Raw genomic sequence first — 26814 nt, forward strand, 5'->3', positions numbered from 1 at the left:
TGCATTCGCACAGAAGAAGAAGATGGTCAAGTGGCCGGTGAGCCTTAACTATATATTTACTAAGATGGTATCTGTTCTTTAGAACATGTCCTAAAGAACAGATACCATCTTAGTAAATATATAGGCGAGTAATTGTTATTTCTGCCAACAAGATGAGCGTCATTGAAGTAGCAACTGGAGAGGAATGGCTACAAACTCTTGCACTTAGCCAGTGCGGTGGCTACGAGGAGTGCAGCTCGAGGTGGGGGAAGTGCAGAGCACAGAGGCCGGGTGTGTGGGGTGCCCGAGCAGAGGCGTCGCGGCGTATGTAAAGCGGCGCTAAAGAGACTGCGCTGCCGTGGCGCGCCGGGCGATTAGCTGGAGAGCTGGAGGGCTCTCTCCACGAGTGTCGGCGGCTACGGGGGCAGCAGCGGAGGCAGCAGCAGTGGCGAGGCGCTAGTCGCGGGTCGCCTCGCGCGAGGCGACGTCTTTGCCGGCTGCTGCCACTACCAGCTGAAAGCGCTCCGCCGTCAATGGCGGCCGTGTTTTTTGTTGTGACGGCCGGCGCCCCCGCGCGTCTCTTCCGGCGCCGCGCCGTACTCTTCCGGCAACAAAGCCGCTCTCGGCACGGCGGGCCGGTGGCTGCCGACGCCGAGAGGTTATTGTGTGCCGAAACAACGGCCCGGTGTCAGCGCGTAGCCGCGACAAAGCCAAAGGCGACAATCCGACCGGCGGAAGAGAGCGTTCAATCCTTTCCACCCCAGTCACCAGTTGAGCACTCCCAGAGCACAAAGCGTTTTCGTGCTTCTTTTAGCACCTGTTGTGTTTAATCAAAAATGTTTTACAGCTCTTTATTGATTCGCTGTTTTCATTAAACTTCTGAGAGGGGCAGGTGCTCGTTTCGTCGTCTACCTCGCTGTTTAGGGTTATAAAAGAGAGTAATTGAACAGTGAATTTACTTTCAAAACCTTACCTTAAGAATTTACTAGCGATTCATCAAGAACATTATCACATTTAATGACACTATGTGAGCGTGGAGGTAGTTGCCAATGGGTAACTGATGAACAAATTAAATTTTTTTTCAATAAATGGAAATTTTATTCCTAAAAGCCCTTTATTTTATACAGATTTAAAATTATAATCAGAAAACACCCTGTAAATATGAAGTAACAATTATTCAGACGCAGAAATAGCAATTTTTTTATTATGACAGTAGGAGCCTTCGGACTGAGAAGCTTGCCGCTCCCTTTTAACACGGCCGTAGTCACGACCCCTCACAACAACCTCTGAAAGACTACACTGGTGCAAATCTGCAACACACCAGATTACTTAAAACTAAAAATTTTAACAACTCACACAAACACATAAACTATGCACCCCGTAAGAAGGATGGAAATGGTACAAAACACTCACTCTAAAAATTATTTGTCACGGGAAGTGCAACTTGTTTTTAAAAGAATTCTTAGAGTGGAAGGGTGACAACGTTATATATTAAAATGACCATTTACATAAAATCTATGAAATGCAGTCTTACATAAAATATACAAACATGCTCTACATTACACATATACCGCCTCTCAAGATGATAGGCTAGATAGAAACATATTTCAAGAATTCGGCCTTTACACCTTAAGCAATAAATTCGTTAACACCTGAATCCGACAAACATGACAGAGGCAGCTATTAACGTACGGCAGACCAGACCGACAGACAGACAGACAAACAGACACTCACTGCCTAACAAATGGGGACGAGATACAGACGAGCAAGCTGGGAATGAGAGACTGACCAAGAATGCAAGTAAATGAAACAACATATCACGAATCACTCAACTTTTAATAAACTGCGATGTCTGGCGAAGACCTGGCGCAGCACCCCCAAAACGCTCTCCCGAATCTTCCGCTGCCAGCCGCTTCAACGGACGCAGGAAGGCGCGCCGATCTCCCGTCTCACGGCGTCGCAGACCGATGTCGTGGGTTGACCCCTGTCGCTCTCGCCCCGGCCGCGAAGTCATTACGCCTCGCTATACGGCGCGGCCACTGGCGACCTCTCATGCGCCGACGCTCAAGACGGACAAGTCATCTCGTGTCCCAGTGCGCAACTGACCAACCGATCGATCCAACCGCCAATGCCCATTGCCTGAGCCAACTCGAGCAGACTGGCGGCCTAATGCATACTAGCACTCCGCACGACAGACAGACACTAGCCACCTCACCAATGCGGACGAGCACTGACCCAGACTCACTCCGACTGACCCCCCCCTGCCGAGCTCATAGCGCCCCTTAAATGCACGTGAACAGGCAACTTTTCCCCTTTCCCACCAGAGGGAGACACCAAAGCTGCGATAGCCACAGCGGCGCCACCGCCAGAAACGGACAGCGATTGCTTTACACTACGCGCTACGGCGCGCTCTTCAAAACAGCATATTTTACCACGGCTGAGTAATGTTGGAGAAAATTCGATACCACCTGTTTATTCGACACAAAACCGGTTTCTGCAATATGCCGCTCATCAGGTACTAATTTATTATTTAATCTCTCGCCACAGACACTACAAAAGTAATAATAATAATAATATCTCACTAGGACATCGCAACATAAACGTACGAAAAGACGTACGAAAAATCCGTGGCAACAGTTGGCAACACTACACTGGATGATTCAACTAAAACTATGTCCGCCTCCATAGCGTTACCGCCTACCACGCAAGGGGCCCGGGTTCGATTCCCGGCAGGGGACTGGGCGTTGTGTGTCCATCACCATTATCACCATCATTGACTCACAAGTCGCCGATGTCGCGTCAACTAAAGAGGACTTGCAATACGGCGGCCGAACTCCCCCGAAAGGGGCCTCCAGGCCAACAAATGCAATACGATCATCTCATCTCATGTCATGCACCGCAAATGTTATGGAAATGGAAAGAGCTATTGATGTGCTGTTTTCACAGAATGGACTCGTAGCCAGAGGCTCTTATCAACAGATTGTAAAAATACTTAGAAAGTGCATTTTTCAGATATAAACTGCCTTTAAATGGAAAAATGCCTATTGACATTAACAAACTAAGGTAAATGGAAATGTCAGTAGTGTTTTTTTTGCAGGATTCTAGTGCGAATTGTGTACAAGGTATCGTATGGTTCAAATGTTTCTGAACACTATGGGAATTGCTGAGGTCATCAGTCCCCTAGACATAAAACTGCTTAAACCTAACTAACCTAAGGACATCACACACATCCATGCCCGAGGCAGCATTCGAACCTGCGACCGTAGCAGCAGCTCAGTTCCGGACTGAGGCGGCTAGAACCGCTCGGCCACAGCGGCCGGCTAATTTTTACAACTACAGCGTAGAAAGTCGCCCTGACATGGTCGCCATTATATTACGTAATTGGCAGAATGGGAAAAGCTGCTATGTAATAGTTGATTACAAGTGAAATAAAATGATCGTATGGTATTTTTGGCTGGTAGCCGTCGTCTGGGTGTGTTCGGCGGCCTGGTGCAGGTCTTTCTATTTGACGACCCTTCTGTGACTTGCGCAGTGAAAATGAGATGAAATGATTAGAACAACGCAAGTCCTAGAGCGATAACAGTCTCTGGCCCGACCGAGAATCAGTCCACGAACAGCCGACATTACGAGGAAAAAGTGTTTGTTTTGTTTTGTTTTGATGAGCTATCATGATGGTGTTATCTCATAACAACATCTAACAAACAAATGCTACAGTATGCGTATATTTTTAACGATTCAAATTTACGTAACATCAGAAGCATTTAATCTCAGCAGTGCATTTGGTTAAAGTCAAATAGTATGACGTGAACAGTGGATGTTAAACTCTTTTTGAATAATTAACAGGAGTTATTTCAACCACATGTTCCGATTAAGACTTAAAAAGATATTTCTTTTTCTTCCTTCTAGTATCATGAATACTCAGCAGCGATAGTATGCTGCATATTCATTTAGATATGCTGATAGAATTTCCTAGCCCAATAATTTCGATCTATAGCTAGACCTATGAGTCAATGACGGTCCCGCCAATGTTCGCAGAGACACGAACGGTTTTTAAGAACTCAAATATTTACATTACTTTGTCAAAATGGCTCTGAGCACTATGGGACTCAACATCGTAGGTCATAAGTCCCCTAGAACTTAGAACTACTTAAACCTAACTAACCTAAGGACATCACACACACCCATGCCCGAGGCAGGATTCGAACCTGCGACCGTAGCAGTCCCGCGGTTCCGGACTGCAGCGCCAGAACCGCTAGACCACCGCGGCCGGCCATTACTTTGTCCATTTTGGTTGGAGAACACCTGAGTATAAATTACATCTGTAGGAAATTCTGTAACCGGCCACAAATTTTCTTTAAATGATTTTATTATACCGTTACTAGTTTCGGGTCTGAACCCACCGTCACACAGTAGCGTTGACTTCTTGCAAGTTTTACATTTGTGTCTTCCTGAAAAGCCCTCTTGTTACCTCTGTCTTATAATACGTAAAGGAGGGATTTTCACGAAGGCAAAAATGTAAAGCTTGCAAGAAGTCAACGCTACCATTTAACAAGGGGTTCAGGTCCGAAACTAATAATGGTATAATAAAATCACCCGAAGAAAACTTGCGGCCGGTCGCAGTATTTCCTACAGTGTAATGCAAGTGTTTACGCTACATGTACGCATATCCAGTCGCCCGGAGGCATCAGAACCGAAGGGAAAACTTGATCAGAGGCAGGCTTTAGCCCAGAGAGCGTGTAAAGTCCGCAGCAGCGGCGCTGGTGCGTGAGGACGCAGATAAGCAGCAATGCCGCGAACCAGTCGACCCGAAGACTCGTCGTTGGCGTCACCACCAGGAAGAAGTCCAGGTCTTCCGCACTGGCGGTGGGGATGATACGTAAGAGAGTCCTCTGGAGGGTATTACAGCAGAGAACAGTTTCCGCCTAAACCTGCTAATAAACGGCGACACATGTACTTACGGAAGTGCACACGGCTTATCATGGATGTTTTCTATCAAAGTTCTCGCCTCACAACTGCCACATGGTAAGCATTGGAGAGGGAAACACTTTCATAATACATAAACAAAATTAAAGAAGTAAATATGTTAAGTATTTTAGCCATCTTCAGCGACTGTTGTTTTATACATCGAAAGAATCAGCAACCAGTTGCAAAAAGGAAATTTAATTTCTTAACTCGTTTCAAACACTTTGTGCCCTTCTTCACAAGATTATAGCTATAGAATTATTTGCGGGTGTCAACAATACGTTGCATACAGCATATTTCTGTGGTCATGTGGTTCATTGTGCCTATACGAAAATAATATAAAGAAGCCAAACAACAAGTGCAGAGATCATGCCATAACTGGAGTTAATCAGCTAATGATATACATATCTTGAAGTTGGTTATTATTTCATCGTACTTTCATCCCTACCCTGAGATCAGCTTCAAGATTCAATTTAACCTGGATAACTCCTTGTATTCTGTTGATGAATTACTTAAAAACTGGCAGTCAATAAAATATTGGTGTATTTGTAGTCATTAACGTTAACACTAATCTTGTATACATGTCTTGACTCGTTTCCTATCATTTCGGTAAAAGACCCGTTCAGCTAACTACCGTGAGAGACGGCTATGGCGACAAGAAAGGCATCTAACATTTTTAAACTTTTTCATTTATTTTTTATCACTCGTATGACTGGCACGATGCGGCCCGGCACGATTTCCTCGTCAATCCCTTCATCTCAGAGAAGCACTTGCACCCTATTTCTTCAATTATGTACTGGTTGTATTCCAGTGTCTCTCTTCCCCTACAGTTTTCTTACTTTGCAGCTCCCTCAGTACCGTTAAAGTTATTCGTTGATGTCTGAATACCTGTCCTATCAACCTGTCGCTTCTTCTTGTCCATTTTCTCGCCGGTTCTGCGGAGAACCACCTCATTCCTTATCAATCCACCGAATTTCCAACGGTCTTCTGTAGCTCGCTTTGATTCTCTACGTAGCCCGTCATTCATTACTATACAATACTATGCTCCAAACGTACATTCACCGAAATTTCTTCCTCTGAGGCCGGTTGATACTTGCAGATTCCTCTTGGCCAGGAATGGCCTCTTAGAATGTGCTAATCTGCTTTTTATGTCCCCCTTGGTTCGTATGTCATCGGTTATTTTGTTTCCAAGGTAGCAGAATTGCTTCGTCCAGTTTCTTGCTAATCACATGTCTGCCATGCCTCTTTCTTCGATTTACTTCTAGTACATATCGTGTTCTCATTGTGATGTTCAATCCATTCAAGACGTTCTGTTATTCATTTTTTCGTTCACTAAGGGTAACAACGTCATCAGGGAATCGTATCGTTGCTATCCTTTCACCCTGAATTTTAACTTCAAAGTTAAGCCTTCCTTTTATTTCCGTCACTTCTTCTTCGACGTATAGGCTGAACAGTAGGGGCGAAAAGCTATATTCCTGTCTTAGAACAGAGCGAGCTGGCGCAGGGATTAGCGCACTGGGCTCGCATTAGGGAGAACGACAGTTCAAACCCACGTCCGGCCATCCTGTTTTACGTTTTCCGTAATTTCCCTAAATCGCTTCAAGAAAATACCAGGATGGCTCCTTTGAAGGAGCACGGCCGACTTCCTTCCCCATCCTTCCCTAAACCGATGGGACCGCTGAACTCGCTGTTTGGCCCCCTCTTCCAAATCAATCAACCAACCTTTCTTAGATTCTTTTTAGTCCGGCACTTCATTCTCGGTCTTGTAGCCTTCCCCTATAAATAATAATAAAAAATTATAATTAAATAAAGCCGGCATCACACACATCCATGCCCGAAGCACGATTCGAACCTGCGACCGTAGCGGTCGCGCGGTTCCAGACTGAAGCGCCTAGAACCGCTCGGCCGCAGGTTCGAATCGTGCCTCGGGCATGAATGTATGTGATGTCCTTAGGTTAGATAGGTTTAAGTAGTTTTAAGTTCTAGGGGACTGATGACCTCAGATGTTAAGTCCCATAGTGCTCAGAGCCATTTGAACCATTTTGATAATTAAATAAGTAACTGTAACCTTCCACTTGCCATTACACGGGAAAAATGAATAAATTACAAATCTGGGTCAATTGGTGCAGACGAACCACAAAAGAAAAGATTAGAGCAAATTCATATTAACATCTCAGACAAGTGACTTAACTACGCGCATGCCAATAAAAATAATAAAATTTATCTTGCAATATATGGTTGACTTTATTACACTGTCGATTTTTCATTATATTAACTATTATTCATTTGTTCATCATCATCTCATTCCATGGTATCATTTAGCTCTGCGGCTAATCGCAATTATTATTCAGTTCCATATAATAAAATTTTACAATTCGTTCTGCACTGTGACTTTAACAACTACTAAATATAAACTGCGCTGTACCAGCGACAGACCGTAACAACTCTGGAGCAGCGAGTGACTACAACTGTCGCAAGGACTGCTGTGATCTGCGACTCTACTGCAGCTCTCTTTTAACAGGGGCAAAGATATTTTATGTCTCACGCAGCGCCTGTGAATTGTCGTTCTAGCAAGTGAGCAATACACCGAGATTACATTTGTTCTAGCAGGGTTACAGCCTTTGGTTCTTGTACATATTGTATATTATCTACCTTTCCCTACAGTTTACTTCTACTTCCTCAGAATTCTGAACACCTTGCGCTATTTTACACTACTAAACGCTTTAGCCAGGTGGACAAACGTTCCTCGATTTTTCTACAGCTTTGTTTCCATTATCGATTGTAACGTCAGAACTACATCTCTGGCGCCCTTACCTTTCCTAAAGCCAAACTGATCCTCATCTAACAGGTCCTGAGTTTTCTTTTCGTCTTTTTTATATATTATTCCTGCAACATCTTGAATGCGTGATCCATTAAGCTAACTGTGCGATAGTTCTAGGATATAAAGTTCGAATAAAACAGATGTTCCAAATCGTGAAACAACGGCCTCCGTGTGACGTGATAAACTCTGATAAGGAGTAAATGAAACTCCGTCTTGGGCCCAGGACCGTGAGGCAGCGCCTGGTCTATGAAATGTAATAATACTGTACTAACAGTCGTTACTTTGATATTGTTTTATTAGGCAACCAGTTTCGAGGTTCTTGTCACGTCATCTTCAGGCCTGTCGCATAAATGACACAAAGTACCACTAGTGCTTGTGTAAGGCAAAGCAGCAATATTCGAATCTACGGAACCAGATTCGTATATTGGTGCCTTGTACGCGAGCGGTACGCCATCTGTGCGAAAAGCTTGAAGAGGACGTGATTGGAACGTCGTTGCCTAATACAACAATGTTAAAATAACTGCTTTTGGTACAGTATTTTTACATTTCTCGGAAGGAGGAACACACACTGCTCTCTTCCAGCCACGACTCGTTGCGAATCTCAGACTGCGTGAAGTCGTGGCGGTGGCAGAGAGCCTTTCGTTGCCACTCTGTTTCTCCTCGCCAGTAGGAAACCGGGCAGTTGATTTTCAGAGACACAGCGCTGCTTGTAGGCCGGTTTGGGGGAGTCCATACCGCCCTGCTCTCGGTGCGGGATGAGCGCCGCATTTCCGTCGGGGGGGCGTCGGCGTCGCGGCAGCAGCGACAGTTATTATTTTAGGGGCAATTACGCCGTAACGAGGTTGCGCCTTATTTCCGGCAATTTTCCGCGTCTGCTGCAGCCCAACCCCCGGCCTGCGCTGCTCCGCGCCTGACCTAATTCTGGGTGCCATCACAGATCACTTGGCGCCCTGCCCCGTTCCCAGCGCACAGTATCCAGTCACGTTCATCGTATTTCACCTCGTGCACAAGGGTGCTAACAGGTAGCCAGTGTCCTGAAGAACTCAAGCTCGACTAAAAGCAAAACGCTGGGACGCGATGTTTTGGAATCTAACCCTCAGAATTTCGTATTTTAGGAAGCGCAAAGACCAGACCCCACTTCCCACTCGTATTAAATGCCTGAGTCGTGTTATGTGAAGCTGAAGCATGGAACAACATCTTAAATTCCCCAGAAATCACAAAAAGGAAGAATTTATATTGTATTTCTCGAGCATCAGGTCGTCAAACGGTTCAGATGATCTGTTTGAAAAGGATGAAAAAAGGGAATTAGTAAAATACCGTAAACTGTTTTAACCTTAATCTCTAGTCACGTCTCAAGCTCTTTTGTCGATGTGCTTTTCTACCTTTTGTTTTAAGACTGTTTCTTTACTTGGCAATTCTCCGTTTCAAGAGCGTGTGTAACAAGGCTTTTTTCAGAATGAATTTTCAGTCGGCAGCGGAGATGCGGTGATTTGAAACTTCCTGCTAGATTAAAACCTTGTGCCAGGCTGGGACTCGAATGTCGGACCTCTGCTTTCCACGGGAAGTGCTCTGTTGACGATAATTTTATCTTTAAACTCTTCCACTAGTCCGTGTTTGCATACAAAAACAACAATATGGGCTGGTGGGTTCGCCGTGACACAAAACACTTTTGTTATTTATTTATTCCCAAACTAGTTTCAACGACAAATATCGGCATCATCAGTAGGTTGTTTGATTCTAAAACATGCAGAAATTGCATACTTATAAACATAGTAAAATATTACACACACACACACACACACATATATATATATATATATATATATATATATATATATATATATATATATATATATATATATATATATATGGAACAGAAGACGTCAGGACTCCGGCAACAATTTTCATAGCCTTCTCGTAATACCCGATACTGTGTCTAAAAGCAGCTGCAAGCCGTCCAATGAACGCGAGAACTTGACAAACTACGCAACAACCTAGCACACACCAAAACTGTATCCAGAACACTACCGCAGTCCTCACTGTATAACGCTCACATACTTAAGTTCACGTTTTTGTATTTGTTTACTAAAAGCCACTCATACAGTTGCAGATGACATGCTGTATAGCGACAAAACAACGTTTGGAACCAAACAGCACACATATAATACTGTTTTACAATGTTTGATAAGCATGCTATTTCTGCATGTTTTAGAATCAAAGAACCCCTCATGATGGAGATATTTGTCGCTGAAGCTAGTTTGGGAATAAAGAAATAACAAAAGTGTTTTGCATCAAGGCGGACCCACAGTCCCATGTTGTTATTCTCTACCTATTAAGCTATTCACGTACGACTCAGGACTAGCCTTCATAGCTTTACTTCCATCAGTAGCTCTTCTACCTTCCAAACTTCACAGATTCTGTAACTGCATCTTGTATAAATAGCACTGCAGCTGGTCGACGACTTGCAGAAAGCAGATGTCCAACAGCCGTAAATTTATGGAATAATTTTATCACGCTACCAGTTTCGATGCCTCATTGACACCATTTACAAGCTCCTACACACGAAACGAGACACGCCATCCAGTCGTTTGTGCATGCGACAGGGACCACTGTATGAAACTGGTTTCCGTAGATATCAGCACAATAGACGTGGACACTTCACCCATCATCACGTCGTTACGTTCAACACCCTTACGTCACGGGTCAAAGCCGACGCGTGAGATCGGATGTTTCTGTTGACCCTGAATTCCTATGGACCAAACTGCTAAGGTCGTCGGCCCCTAGACTTACACACTACTTAAAGTAACTTATGCTAAGAACAACCACACACCCATGAACGAGGGAGGACTCGAACCTCCGGTGGGAGGGGCCGCGCAGTCAGTGACATGGCTCACCTCAAACCGTGCGGCCACTCCTCACGCCGTTAGATGTTCGAAGTTTCCACGTCTGTTGTGCTGGTATCTACGGAAACCAGTTTGGTATAGTGGTCCCTTTAGTAAGCACAAAGCACTGCTTGGCTCATCTCATTTCGTGTGTAGCACCGGAACTGGTAGCGTAACAAAATTATCCCGTAAATTTACAGCTGTTGGAATCTGTTTTCAGCAAAACTTCACAGAAGTTTTCCTGCATACCTTGCGGGACTTGCACTTCTAGAAATAGTCTCCTACTCTAGGGCTAAACCGTTTCTCTGCAAAATTCTTTCTTCCAGGAGTTACATTATATAAATGTTGATGTATAGCTTAACCTTCAAATTATGTACATTGAACGATAAATTAGTAATAAAAAACTTGAAAAGATGTTAAACACGTCTACGTATCTGATGTTATGACGTCTTGTAGACTAACAGCCGATATGTCATTAATTGACAATTAGTTATAGCAAATCACTTCGAGAAGACGTGTTTTTGTTGAATCATCAGTGTGCCGTTACCTTGAAACGGTATGATTTCACTACACGCCACTTACAATACTAAAAAAAACACTAAAATCCTTTAAGCAGCGGTAAGGTCTTTCCAGTCATTTTATTAGAACAAATCGTACCGAAAATGACACGTTTTCGAGCCATCTTCGGTGTGCTGGTGGTTAGAAACAACTTATATTAATAGGACGCGAGTTATAAAACTGACTAAATACTGACTTCAATGCAAAAAACGCGTCATCTAATATGGCGTCTCTTAAGCTCTGCTTAGGACGTAGAAAGCGGTCTAGTTTCTCGTTGGCCACGTCCCTCCGGACGAAGCAAAAATCTGACGTGTGTGTTGCTGTGTTTCACGCTGCAGAATGCTATAGAATGTACAGTGTGACGTCACAAAACCTTACCAGTTACATATCCACGGACGATTTAAGTATCGTGTGAGAACGGCAATTTTAAGCAGAGATTACGCCAAGTGTAAAGAGGCCTACAGGAAGAGAAAGTGAGAAACTTCTAAGAAATTGGCGTGGAAATATGTAACTGTAAACAACTTACGAAACAGCGAGTAAGGCTGACAATGGCGAGATACAAACTGTCGTAAAATAAAAGAGGGAAACAACCAACGCCCTTTTCCGTGCTGTGCGGGCGCCGGGCGGAACGGCTAATAAAGATAATGCGGCAGATTACAGACCGACAGGAGAGCAGGCGCTTTCCTCAAATGACGTCACGATCTACACAAGCTTTCACGATTGCCTGAGTAATTTTCGTGATTCCTGTTTCAGGTGTTTACCTTTAATCACTTATTATTTGTTGCTCTTGCTTTCTTTCCTAATCAGAAACACAGCAGGTTTGTCTTGTAGAACTTTTTGAAGGACAACATTTTTACCTTTGCATGCCAGCTTAATTAGATTTTCATCGAAAATGGCCCTTTGATTAGAAATGTAATTAAAACCATTGATGACTAGTTACACACAATTATTTATCAGTCACAGTTTCGAAGGTAAACAGTTGATTGTCGACTTCGGCCGTTTAGGGCCTTATTCAAATGCACAGAACTGAAACAAAGAATGACCAAAATTGCAGAAGGTACCATGATATACTACCCTTTGAATAAATATGCAGAAAACATAAATTTTCACATTGGTTATAGTGTCAAATTTATCGCAGTGTATTAAGGTGGATGGGGGGGAGGGGGCGGAAGGAAGGTATTCAGGAAAGCATCTACACAGGCATCACGCTAAGGTGGTGGAGGGGTGGGAGTGAGGTAGAGTAGGGCAGAAATTGGTAGGAACATTCAGAAACAGGTGAGCATGAGCAACCTTGGTTGCACAGATTGTGTACGTCGTTTTCGTATTTTCTGAAATTTGGACACATAATAACACTAAATGCAGTTAGAGAGTGCATTATTGCTTTTGTCGTACTTCGTCCTGTAGTGGAGTTTCGTATGTATTTCTGCGGTGAAAAGGAGATGCTTCGAATTTATTTCTCTACACAGCTGACGGAATGACAGACATGGAACTTTGTAAATCTGAATTATTTAGAAATTTAACAAAAAAATATTTCGCTTTATATCAGTGCGAAGTCGCTAATTTTCAGCTGCTTCCATGCAGACCACATATTTATCTGCTAAAACAATGAAACCTTAACGAAAGTGGTCTAATGTCGTACGGCAGACTTACCTGGTGCAAAAAAGCTTCAAAAAATTTTATACTTCTTTTGGCTTTTTACAGTTCATACTTTATTCAGTAAAGCCGGAGATGAAACAATACCAAGCAGACTACTGTTATTGCTTAAAGCGTCAGCGTATGTAACGGTGCTGAGGTCCTTGAAGAAATTTTCAGTGTCTGATTAGTATATAACAGTATCACATATGAGGAGTTACAACAGATATGAAAGCCATAGCGTATATTTATTACTATTTTTATTTATTTGATGAGTTGGGCTTATCTTCATAATGTCACGCACAGTGTTAGTTCACGAACAAGTAGGTGAACCAGAGCAGAATCGAACCTGTGTTATGGACTACTCAGCGTTTGGCTGATGCTTGACTCCTTTAACTGATTCAAGTGGCTAGCTATACGTTGACCTAAATAATTTTGACGTTTCAGTGGATCGAGGAGTAGGGTCCTGTTTGCAGTCAACCACAGATGTTACAAGGACTCTGTACGCTCGCTGTGTTACCCGTTTTGCAGGCGTTTTGAGAGAATATGGACAAGAAACACGTGAGGAAATTGCATATAAGTCCAGAATATTTGTTACTTCAGTTTACAGAGTCATAAGATTAAAGATGGGAAAAGGTGCTGCCAGATGGGTTTCGCATGGTGTGAGTGAAGAGCAGAAAGCAAATCGCAGAAGAATTGTTTCAAAGTTATTGAACAGAAGGAAAACAGTTTCTAAAAGGGATTGTTGCACTTGACGAAACATGGATACGAGAGTTTGAGCCAGAACAGGAGTCTCCGTCATCACAATGGAAAACTTCCGGCTCTCCACAATCGAAGACATTTCTCCGCCAACAATCAAAGGTGAAACAGATGATGATATTTGCGTATGACATGAAGAGAGTCTTGCCATATGCAGAAAGAGTTCCCAGGGACGTCTGTAGAAAGCGCGTTTGGTTCAAATGGCTCTGAGCACTATGGGACTTAACTTCTAAGGTCATCAGTCCCCTAGAACTTAGAACTAATTAAACCTAACTAACCTAAGGACATCACACACAACCATGCCCTAGGCAGGATTAGAACCTGCGACCGTAGTGGTCGCGCGGTTCCAGACTATAGCGCCTAGAACCGCTCGGCCACCCAGGCCGGCAGAAAGCGCATACTACATGCTGTTCCTACCAAGTATTTTGCATCCGAAAATCCGTCAAAGATGACCTGACATGCTTGCAGCTGGCGTCATTTTGAACGATAATGCAAAGCCGCTTATTGTCCAACCAGTGAGACATGCGCTCTACAAATATGGATGGGAAATATTCCCCCCCCCCCCCCCCCCCGCGCCGAACAATCCTGAATATGAACCCAACAGACCTTGTTTCCCAAACTGGAGGAACAACTCCATGGAAAACGTTCTGATACAACTGATGATGCTTCCAGTAAGGTGACCCGATTAATCAGGCAGCTCAACAGTGAAGGCGTCCTATCCGAAATACTGAAGTTTCCAAGACGTTCGGTAGCTGTCATAAGCAAGAACAGAGATTATATTGAAGGCCTGTAAAGGTATTTTGTAAAATAAATTATATTCTTTAATTCTGTCTTACAGTATACAGAACTTTCCAGTTGTTATAAAAAGGTGTCAGCTATTCCATATTCGAATAACCGCTATAATGTAATTCATAATAATATAGTGAAGAGCCAAAAAACTTGTACACCTACTTAAAATCGTGTAGGGTCCCCGCGAGCATGCAGAAGTGGCTCAACCCGACGTAGCATAGACTCGACTAATGTCTGAAGTAGTACTGGAGGAAACTGACACCATGAATCTTGCAGGGCTGTCCATAAATCCGTAAGAGTACAAAAGGATAGAAATCTCTTCTGAACAGCACGTTGCAAGGTATCCTAGATAGGCACAATAATGTTCATGTCCGCGGAGTCTGGTGGCCAGCGGAAGTACTTGAACTCAGAAGAGTGTTCCTGGATCCACTCTATAGAAATTCTGGACTTGTGGGGTGTCGCATTGTCCTGCTGGGATTGCCTAAGTCTGTCGGAATGCACAATGGACATAAACGGATGCAGGTGATCAGGCAGGAGGCTTACGTACGTATCACCTGTCACAATCGTATCTAGATGTATCAAGGGTCCTACACCACTCCGACTGTACACGCCCCGTACCATTACAGAGCCTCCACAAGCTTGAACAGTCCCGTGCTGACATACAGCTGCATGGATTCATGGGGTTGTATCCATACCCGTACACGTCCATCCGGTCGATACAATTTGAAACGAGACTCGTCTGACCAGGCAACACGTTTCCAGTCATCAACAGTCCAACATCAGTCTTGGCGGGCCCAGGCGAGGCGTAAAGCTTTGTGTCGTGCAGTCGTCAAGGTACACGAATGGGCCTTCTGCCCCGAAAGCCCGTGTTGATGGCGTTTCGCTGAATGGTTCGCACGCTGACACTCGTTAATGGCCCAGCACTGAAATCTACAGCAAATTGCAGAAGGGATGCACTTCTGTCACGCTGAACAATTCTCTTCAGTCGTCTTTGGTCCCGATCTTGCAAGATCTTTTCCACCCGCAGCGATGTCGGAGATTTGATGTTTTACTGGATCTTGATATTCACGGCACAGTCGTGAAATGGTTGTACGGTAAAATCCCTACTACATGGCTACCTCGGAGATGCTGCGTCCCATCGCTCGTGCACCGACTATAATACCACGTTCAAACTCACTTAAATCTTGATAACATACCTTTGTAGCAGCAGTAACCGATCTAACAACTGCGCCAGACACTTGTTGTCTTATATAGGAGTTGCCGACCGCAGCGCCGTATTCTGCCTGTTTGCATATCTGTTTTTGAATACGCATGCCTATACCAGTTTCTTTGGCGCTTCAGTGTAAAATGTGCGTGACACATATCTTAACCACCTAATTCTGCGGCGTTGAAACGTCTCTGTGATAATTACAGATTTTCCATGCCGGACAAATTAATAACAATAAGTATTGTTTCTGCATAGAAATATTGTCAGCAGGCGACGCAAGAATGGGAGCATAATGCCGGAGCAAATCTACTAGCGAGAATTGGCCCACGGCTCACCTACATTACACGTACAAACTGCCGGATGTAAAAATGTAACGACTCTCCAATGTTGGGATAAAATAACAAAAGCGACATATCTGATACTCGCTGGGAAAGTGATTTGGCCGGCGGGTCGCAGCAGCTCTTAGCTCGAGGTAATCCCGGAGCCGTGTGCTGTCATTAGGCTTATGTCTAATAATAGAACGGCATCAGCCCCGGCCAAGGATTAATGGGCAGCTGTAATGCCTGTACGGCCCTGCGAGCAGCTTAATTACAGGTAGCCCGCTGGATTCCTGAGTCCCCGGCAGCGCTAATGAAACTGATACTGCACACGCAAGCTGCCAGGCGGCAGTATTTAAGCACACGGCCAAATTAACGCCCAACTCCACATCCGGTGTCAAACAGTACGCTCAGGAAAAATTGGTGCATTGCAAAGACGCAATTCATTTTCAGGTAACTCGAACAAATATCGAAACTTTTGCCGAAAACAGTCGTTTTTCCTGTAGTAACAACGACAGAAGCACCATGTTCTATACGCCGTAATCGGAAAGGTATTACTGTGTTCTACATTCGTACCTGAAACATAGCGACGTTATTGCTCAAAACGCCGATCAGTGTTCAGAGTCTGCTGTTAAGAGCTTGGAAATCCTAGCGAAGGTAAAGTGATGTGCTTTAAAATTTTGTTCTGATGTAGCGAACGAAAACCATTCAAAGTGTCAGTAGAAAGTAAGTCGAGCTTTTTTCACTTATCCTTTTTTCTGGCTCAGATTACAAACGTGTTTTCGAGAGATAATTTCGCCTGGAAAACAAGAATTACACGTCTTCGGACTGTGTTCTAATTAATTTAGAGGATATTATTTACTTGCACGCTACTTGCGCACGTAATTTCATTTTATTATTAATACATGTTGGGCACACGGAGTTATGACACATTTAACTATACCAGAAATGGGAGAGGAATCAGTTTTACGTAACAGCGATACAGTAACGAGACGAGAACTGCGAAAGAGAAAAGGCCGTATGTTAAATACCACTCCTGACACCTTGACACTACGATTGCAGTGAACCGGTCAGGCACGGATCTGGTTGGGGGCGGGGTGCGCCCACAGTTACTTACTTCCCGTTTTCCCCCCACCTTTCCACGAACATGCTTCGTCACACCATTTTTAACGTACCACATTTGCCTAATATTTAGTAATAAATATAAAACAAAAAAAATGTTTCAATATAACAATAATAATTCGTTTACATTAATGGTTGTAGCGTCCTGGCTTGGGTGGAGGGGATAAAACGCTGGAATCGATTGATCGCGTCCAGGTTGACGTTTGCATACTTACTCATTTATTAATAACTGGAGTCAAGATCAAAATAAAAGTGCAACTTTCTTGAACAATAAACCTGTCCTATTAACTGAAATGAAACTGACAACTGAAAAATGTTTTAAAGACTCTGATTCAATGAAATTCTACAGCATTCAACATCACAAGAAATTAGGTATAAGCATAACGACCAATGGAACAATTACTTCCAACATTTACTCAGTTAAAAAAAAAGAAATATTTATAGAAACACTCCCTAAAAGTTTTTTACGATGACAAGTACTGATTTACTTAAAATCCAATAAAATTACAATATAATTATGTTTTAGAAAAACACATGGTCTTTTTAACCATTTACGAACAGGCCGGTACCAAATCTGAATTTACATAGAATCGTCGATGACAATGGTAACTTCCATGGCATAGTCCGTTGGATCGCAAGCGCTCATTGTCATAACATGTACTTTAGTGTATGAATGTCAATCCGCTACAGCTCATAAAAATATAAGGAAATGTCAGAGACTACCCTGAAACAACTCAGAAACAGGAAAACGTCGCGTCGACAACGACGTCATTAGAGATGGAGCACAAGCTCATATTAGAGAAAGATATCTGCCGGCACATTTCAACAGGATCATCGCGGCCTTTGTCTGAGGCGATTTAGAGGAATTACGGAAAACTTAAACCGGGATGGCTAGACGTGGGTTTGAACCGTCGTCTTCCTTAATGCGAGCCCAGTGTGTTAAGCACTGAGCCATCTTGTTCGGAGCGTACGCACATAATATAGTAGCATTACCTACAAGTCTAAAATGCATACACAACACGCACTCACACATGCGCGTCGCAAAATAGAACCACAGGAACACAATGTATGGCCAAATCCGTGAATATAGTTTAAATACACTATTTCGGTGGACAGTCTGTGAGAGGTAACTGGAAAATGGCGATATGACCTCTCTTTGCACAGTACCTATTTCAATCAGAAGCATGCAGTGATGGTGGCCAGAATTCACTCTATGCGTCAACCATGGGTAGACAGTCTACAGTCACTGCCGTTAAGTCCAGGCTACGCCGCCTCCAGAATACGCAGTCTAGCAAGCTCGCGACCGCTCCGTGTGTGCGGCCGGTCCCACAGGCAAACCACAACCTGCCGTAAGGCTCCTCCAGAGCAAACGAGTAACCGATTTGACTCGTGGTTTCGTGCTATGACTGCCCACTTCTGCATTCCTACAGAAGTCAGATGAACGCTTCGGCAACGAGAGAGAGCTGACCACAAAGCACCAGGAAGTATGGCCAACACCTGACTTCGACCTGAAAGTGCCAATCTAGGTAATAACATGTAAACTGAAGGTGGAGGAGGGAGAAGGGAAAGGAAATGTACTATTGATGTCAGTTGCGACGGGACTTTATGCGGAGTCAGTGGCGACGAGTGAAAGTGTTCGCCGGACTGGGACTCGAACCCGGGATCTTCTGCTTACTAGGTAGTTGCGTTAACCATTGCGCCACGGACACGGTGTTTATGGCAAATGCGCGGACCATCTCGGCACGCTTCCGACCGATCCATAATCCCACCTAGCACCATCTATCCACAGTCCCGCTGGAGATCGAATGTAAATGTTCATTCGCAATGAAAGTTGTGGATTAATTGCCTAACAAGGCGAATCAATTACAAGAAGGCGTGGTGTCTGTTCTTTCAGACATCGGAAAGAAAAAAGAAAAGTATGCGAATCTCACAGTAACGAGCATGGAGGACGTGGAGACATGGATGGGGACTGTGGATAGGTGGCACTAGGTGGGAATGGGAGTAAGATGAGAGGCGTGTCGAGATACTCGACGAAGTTGCGACGAACGCCATGGCCGGGTGGCACAGTGGTTAATGCAGCTGCCTAGTAAGCAGAAGATAGCGGATTCGAGTCCCGGTCCGGTAAACAATTTCACTCGTCGCCACTGATTCAGCATAAAGTCCCAGTGCAGCTGACATCAATAGTCCCTCCTATTTCCTTTCCTTTCTCCCCCTTCCACCTTCAATTTAAATAATACGTATCACATCTGCGGATTCTGTGCTGTCTGGTTTTTCGGACAGGTCCGAAAGAATAGACACCATGCCTTCATATACTAGGTGATAGTGCATCACATTACGACAGCTTATGACGATAATAATTTACGCGATATAAAATCGGAGTGTCCACTCACCACAAGTAATATTTCATTTAGCACAATGACTGTGAACGCGGCTCTCGAGACAACTGCTATCCCACAGTGCAACAGAGAGAAATGCTATTACTTTCAGTCGTTTTCACCTACGGGCAAGAAAGTCAGTCCTTTTGTTGTTCTTTGCTTAGCGGAGGGCCTTGCCCATTCCGTCTTGCCTTACTCGATGCGGTTTCGCGGTTCTCCCTGTGTATTTAAGAGCTGTGTCAGATCTGTTGTCGGCAGCGCGTACTGCCAGCGTCTGAATGGGCACCTTTCTCTGTCTGAAATATTCTCTGTAGCCGGCCAGTCCGCGGGCTAGCCCTCAAACGAGAAACTGAAAAGTGTCGGGTGTTAAACGTAGTCTGCAGTTTTAGAGAATTCCTTGTCATTTTTTAGTTATCATACTGTCAACTGGGATGTGTAAGAATGGATGACCAAGAATGAAGTGCTCGTATTAAATAGTGTGGAAGACAAAGATGTAGTCTTTTGCCTTTCCTGTTAAGTCTATACATTGAAGGAACAATGATATAGAAATAAACGATCGGTTCAAGAGTGGGTTTACAATTCAGGGCCAAAGGATATCAATGGTAAGATTAATTGATGACACTGCTGTCCTCTGTGAAAGTGAAGGTGAATTACAGGACGTTTTGAATTGAATGAACCTTTTAATTAGTACGGAATATGGATTGAGAGTAAAGCGAAGGAAGACTAAAGTAATGAGGAATAGCAGAAATTATGACTAGCGATAAACTTAACAACAAAATTGGGGCCACGACGTAGGCTGAGTTAAAGGGATTCTGGTACCTTGGAAGAAAAATAACGCATGACTGAAGGAAGAAGACAGGAAAAACACCACAATTGGGGCCACGAAATAGACTGAGTTAAAGGGATTCTGGTACCTTGGAAGAAAAATAACGCATGGCTGAAGGAAGAATACAGGAAAAACAGGCTAGCACGGGCAGAGCGCGCTTTCCTGGCCAAGTGCAGTGTGCTGGGATCAAGAATTGGCCTTCATCTGAGGAAGAAATTTCTGAGAATGTGCGTTTGTAATCGAGACGAGTAATTTGATACAAGACAAATGGTCTCTCTAGCCGGGAAATAAACTCAAATTGGCCTTCAAAAGCCACAGCGCATGCACACCGTGCCAGATTTTTTAATATCTTCTCGCCTTCTTATGACATCCGCTTAACCGATGGAAGCTAATTTATTTTTCTCTCCAAAATCACCCTTGAATATTAAACACACCTGCTATTGCACCTACAAACCGTAAAACTGACGTTTGTAAAAATTTTACCTCATAATTTTGTGAAGTTTAACAATCAGTTAATAATTGAATCGTTTTACTTCTCTGGGCTTCTTACTGTGAAACTACTCTCTTATTGGGCTTAAGTTCAGATCAAATTGCAAAAGTAATCAATTTTTGCATACCGCCTACAAAACTCTCACGGGGAAGTTTAAATTGCTAATATTGCCAAAATAAGATATTTCAGAAACCTGACTGACTAAGCCGCTGACGTAAGAGAGTAACAGGATATTACAAATGTCGTGCGGTACGTAATGCTTCAGCTTAGGTGGCGTTTGTAGTGCAATTTGTGGCTTCATAGGCCACAAGCGTTCGTCTCGACTTCCCCTACACCACTGCTGTACACTATAAACAGTTACAGATCACACTGCGTAAGTCGTGCCTGCAGTATCGTGTACCCCGTTCACGAGCCTAGACTAGGGGTGAGGTTTCATGACGAAATGCCGCGCCCAGTTGGTTCCGTTGACGATTCATCCATTCCCCGAATCGACAGGAGTAGTACGTCTATAATAATGCAGCCACCTGTACTTCAGTGGGTGATTAGTGTAATTTACGCCTTCAGGCTGGATGGCAGGTAGTATTTCAGGGCTCGGTGGGGTCCGGCCAACCCTCAGCCTTGAGACAGCGGACTTGTTGCGGCGTCCTGCGCCATCGACGCCGGCGGCAACAGGCGGCCAGGCGCTGCCAGAACGGAGAGGCCCGAGCAGCCATCAGCGCTTCCGTCTAGTGCGATCCTGTGTCACGGCCCGTAACTGCCTCAACACTGATATGTGCTCCGCTCCACCCTACTACATACTATTACAGCTTTATTTTATTCGACCGGAAATATTGCACATTATTATCCAAAAGAACAGACGGATGAATGTCCTGACCGACTGACTGATTCATCAGCGCCCAGCCCAAACCGCTAAAGATAGAAAATTGAAATTTGGAGAAGCTGTGGATATTCGTCGAAGGGATGTTTTGAAATTCCAATCCTACGGGGGTGCTATAGGGGATGAAGATTTTTTTCTTTTTGAAAATGTCGCTATAAGGCTGTTTTGAAGCTAGACCTACGACAACTGGTATTTGGTTTCTCAGTCAGAAATAAAGAAATACGTATGTTCCGGGATTTTTGGAAATTTAACCCTACGGGGGCGAAATAGTGGGTGAAAGCTTTTTTGAAAATATATCATTATTAAAAAACTACTGAAGTATTTTTAAAGCTACATCTATGAACATTGTTATACGACTTCTCGGTTACAAATACAGAAATAAATGTTTCAGCGGTTTTGGAAGCTGAACCCATAAGGGGATGAAATAGGGGATGAGACTTTTTATGAAAATATTTTATTATAAAAGCCTTTTCAAAGCTAAATTTATGAAATTTTAAATTTGGCTTCTAAGTTAAAATAAAAGAAAATACGTGTTTCCTATTTTCGGAAATTCAACCTCTGTGAGGGTGAAACGGGGAATGAAAGTTTTTATGGAAATATTTTATTGTGCAAGCATTTTTGAAGCTAAATCTATGAACATTTGTACTTGGCTTCTCTGTTAGAAATAAAACATGCACATGTCACTGTTTCTGGAATTTCAACCCCTAAGAGGGAGAAACGTTTTATGAAAATTTTTCATTGCGAAAGCATTTGAAAACTAAATCTTAGCCAGTTGGTGTTTGGCTTCTTGGTTAGAGATGAAAAAGTACGTGTTTCACTGTATTTGGAAATTCAACCCCTAACAGGGTCAAATAGGGTCAGACTGATTCACTGACTCAACACTGCCCAGCATAAACCGCTAAGGATAGAAACTTAAAATTTGGAGAGGGTGTGGATCTTATACTATAGGCATCATTTAAGAAAGGATTCTCCGAAATTCCACTCCTAAGGGGGTGAAATAGGGACGAAGGCTTTTTGAAAGTACGTCTCTATTAAGGGAATTTTGAAACTAGAACTACGAAAATTGGTATTTGGCTTTTCAGTCAGAAAATAAAAAATACATGTTCCAACCTTTTTGGAAATTCAACCACTAAGGGGGTAAAATAGAGACCGAAAGGAACTTTGTAACTACATCATTCCTAAAGTGCTACTAAAGGATTTTTAAGCCTACACCCATTAAAATGGTTCAAATGGCTCTGAGCACTATGGGACTTAACATCTGAGGTCATCAGTCCCCTAGAACTTATAACTACTTAAACCTAACTAACCTAAGGACACTACACACATACATGCCCGAGGCACGATTCGAACCTGCGACTGTAGCGGTCCCGCGTTTCCAAACTGAAGCGCCTAGAACCACTCGGCCACAACGGCCGGCGCTACATTTATTACAACTGGTATTTGACTTCTCGGCTAGAAACAAAAAAATAGGTGTTTCAGTACTTCTCGAAATTTAGCTCATAAGGGAGTGCAATAAGGATGAAAATTTTTAAGAAAATATTTCATTACATAAAAAAATTTTTGAGTTAAATTTGTGAAAATTGGTATTCAAAAATGGTTCAAATGGCTCTGAGCACTATGGGACTTAACTTCTGAGGTCACAGTCCCCTAGAACTTAGAACTACTTAAACCTAACTAACCTAAGGACATCACACAACACCCAGTCATCACAAAATTGGTATTTCACTTCTCTGTTACATATAAAGAAACATTCGTCAAGGGATGAAAGTTGCTATGCAGTTATCTCCACAAGAACGCAAAGGGCATGATTAACAGAAACTTTGGACTCCAGCTACCAGAACCGCTTTTTGGTAAGAAGTACATTCGGAAACGACCATGCTTATATGGCCTTAATTGACGTGTGAAGTTTAGAAGGTGTTGCAACTTGAACAACATGAAAAGTCGATTAAATATAGAAAATCTCTGCAGGCCATATAGTCTACGCGAGCGATGCAGCGGGCGTTAAGCTAGTAGAAAATAAACACAACGAAGCCTATTAGCCAGAGAGACGAGTACCGAATCCCTTTCGGGGAATCCAAACTTAAATTTTACATGTAGGAGGCAATTTACTAAATTTGATGTGCCTGACTATGACGTGTAGTTTGCACCCTGTGCTTTCTGTGCATCAACTGTTTTCGTTTCTGCAAGCCCCCTGTAGGTTCCAGCATCCAGCTGTTTATCGCAATTTAGCATGGCTTCGAGAAATTATCAGATCATAGTTTATCCTAACAGTAATTATTACGCGAAAAGTTTCATTTCTTTAATTTTTTTTCTCGGAAAATAGTGGCGGATGTACAAACGAAGACCAAAAACAAGATTAAAAGGTTGTTTCTCTGTTATTTTTATTTCACGAAGTCTCCAACGTAAAATGTTGATGCCAGACGAAATAGGCGCGCAGTGTGTAGAGAGCAGTTGCTATATTACTCAACAGAGGGCCGTGTTAGCCAAAGACACCGAATACACATGTCTTATAAGAAATTCCACGGAGAAACGACGCTTTGCCGCGATCATCAGGTTAATGCCGGCCGCGGTGGCCGTGCGGTTCTAGGCACTTCAGTCCGGAGCCGCGTGACTGCTACGGTCGCAGGTTCGAATCCTGCCTCGGGCATGGATGTGTGTGAGGTCCGTACGTTAGTTAGGTTTAAGTAGTTCTAAGTTCTAGGGGACTGATGACCTCAGCTGTTAAGTCCCATAGTTCTCAGAGCCATTTTTTTTTAGAAACGACGAGCGGACCCTTCGAAGTAACCGCACAGAGAAGAAGGATTTCTATGAATTTCTAGAAGTGATAATGCTGTATGTTAACATCGCAGAACCAATATATATTAGAGACTAACGTAACAACATTTCGCAGCGCTGGGTAGCCACGCGGTCTGATGCGACTTGCCACGGTTCGTGCGGCTCCCCCATCGGAGATTCGAGTCCTCCCTCGGGTATGGGTATGGGTGTGTGTTTGTTATCCTTTGCGTAACTTAGTTTAAGTTAGATTAAGTAGTTTGTAAACCTAGGGCCCGATGACATCAGCAGTTTGTTCCCATAGCAACTTACCACAAATTTCCAAAATTGTTAAGAACATTTGTGTAAAGAAAAGGAGACGAACATCATATTGATATGTGAAGAGAATATAAACGGTAAAGACTACAATGTAAAACAATGTAATTAACAAAATTGAGTTCCAAAGGATAGGTATTTTCCGATTAGTTACAAGAGTAATATTTCAATTTTATGGTTTAATGGGAATAATGTTGTTGTCTTCAATATCCATAAATGGGTAAGCAAACTGAAATCTCTTATTCATTCGTTGATTATCTGTACTTGCGTACGGCACTGGTTTGGAAAAAAGGAATATAATTCGGCGAAGTATTACCTGACAAAATATTGATATCAGGTAGTACAAGATACAGTAATCAGTCACATGGATGTTTATTGCACAACTTAATTTCGGCCACTGTGTTATAATCTTCAGTGTAGTAAATGTAAATTAAAACATTAAAAGCACTTGCATATGGACATAGTCCCAGATGGACTATTCATGTCAGATGTTGAGTACACACTGCGACTGAATGCTGTACCCTTTACTACTTGAAATCAATACAGTCGCTGGGCACGATCAAACCTGATAAAAATATTGGTAACTTCTGCTTTTTTCAGCAATTTTGAACTAGAATGTATTTAGAATATGTAATAATATGTTAATACCATCTACGCCATCGAATACGACATAGTTTATTTCTTTACTTTAATGTGTTGATGTATTTTTCCCACGAAGGCACAGCGCATACATTGGGCAACGACCTATTCTTTCACATTCACTCGAGAGATTACAAGAGGAAGAAGAGACTGAATAAGATGAGCCGGAATGTGATTACGAAGATGATGCATTTTCAGTGAGGAGACGCCCCAGAACACCAAAGCCTACGATATTACCAACAACAATATGTTCAATGCCATGCGGCCACCTGAGACATGAACAGCCCACAAAAGTTGTTTCAGACGTCGGTTGCCCGGATGCAAGTGTTTCATTTTCGTGCAGTGCAAAAATACAAAAAGTATCTTTGGTTCACAGAAATAAGGACCATATACGTAGGGAGTTCAACAATTAAGTTACGCATCTTGTCCCACGCAAAGACCACTGCACAGCAAAAGTAGCGCATTATCAGAAGAGATTCGCTGTGTTCTGAGTTTCCTGCAGACACAGTTCCGCCGCGATGCGGATAACTGGTGCATCACACTCTGGGAATGGTATGGTACGTCTACCTGAAGCGCATTCCAAAGATTAAATACGCAGGAGAGTACAATTCTTGGGCGAAAAACGTGAAAATTGAACACAGATTCACAGTGAAATTCTGGCGCTTTGTGAACCAAATGCAATGTCGCGTCTAGTCGTAATAAAATGGTGCCAACAATTTGACCAAGGCAGCACAGGCGTGGGTGGTCCTTACCGAGAAGGAAGGCCATCGATGTCGACCACGGACAGCAATGTCCAGCCAATCGAGGAACTATTTTCCGTCATTGAGGATGTTCACCAGCGGTTCTCGAATGGCCCCGTGATCATAAACGCGCGCATTTTTATCATTTAGGAACTGAACTGCTGATAGGACAGTCTGACCGTTGTGTACAAACACTTGGCGACTACGTTGAAATATTGTGTCATTTATCTGTGCCACTTTGAAGTGTAGTGGATAAATGTTACTTGGCCTACCTTAACAACGCGTAACTTACTTCTAGAAGTGCCCACGTATGAGAAATTTTCTGATATTACTTCCAAACAGAATAATAAAATAACGTTTTGTACTACGTAAACATAGTTGCTTTTTTCAGATGTCAGTTTATAAATAAAATCTACCAAAGAAATCCCTGAAACCATATCTTACTAGGATAAAAAAACGTATTCGAGTCCTGATGCCGCATGCCTAGTATTTTGCTCAATCACAACCGTATCTTAAACCTTAAACGTAGTATCTTAGTCTTAATTTGTCCCAGAACAATGTATCAGCCACCAATATAAGTTTTTCGTTCACAAAAATCTAATCTCACGGCTGAAGAGGTTAAATGCATGTACTTGAACTTCTGCATGATTCCCACACACTGCAACCTATTTTTGTCCCTGTCTCGTCCAAATGATTTTCTGCTCTTTATTTAACGATTTGGAAGTAGACCAGATATAAAAACCTTATCAATA

The 26814-nt window shown here is 43.1% G+C and overlaps 1 long non-coding RNA gene across 1 annotated transcript in view; it reads right to left on the reverse strand.

Annotated features, from left to right (window-relative positions):
* The window catches only part of LOC126259773 (uncharacterized), a 593974-nt gene that overhangs the window by 487349 nt on the left and 79811 nt on the right, over positions 1-26814 (reverse strand). The gene's annotated exons all lie outside the window — the stretch shown is intronic.

Source organism: Schistocerca nitens, chromosome 5 (genome assembly GCF_023898315.1).
Source record: "Schistocerca nitens isolate TAMUIC-IGC-003100 chromosome 5, iqSchNite1.1, whole genome shotgun sequence".
Taxonomy (NCBI): Eukaryota; Metazoa; Arthropoda; class Insecta; order Orthoptera; family Acrididae; genus Schistocerca; species Schistocerca nitens.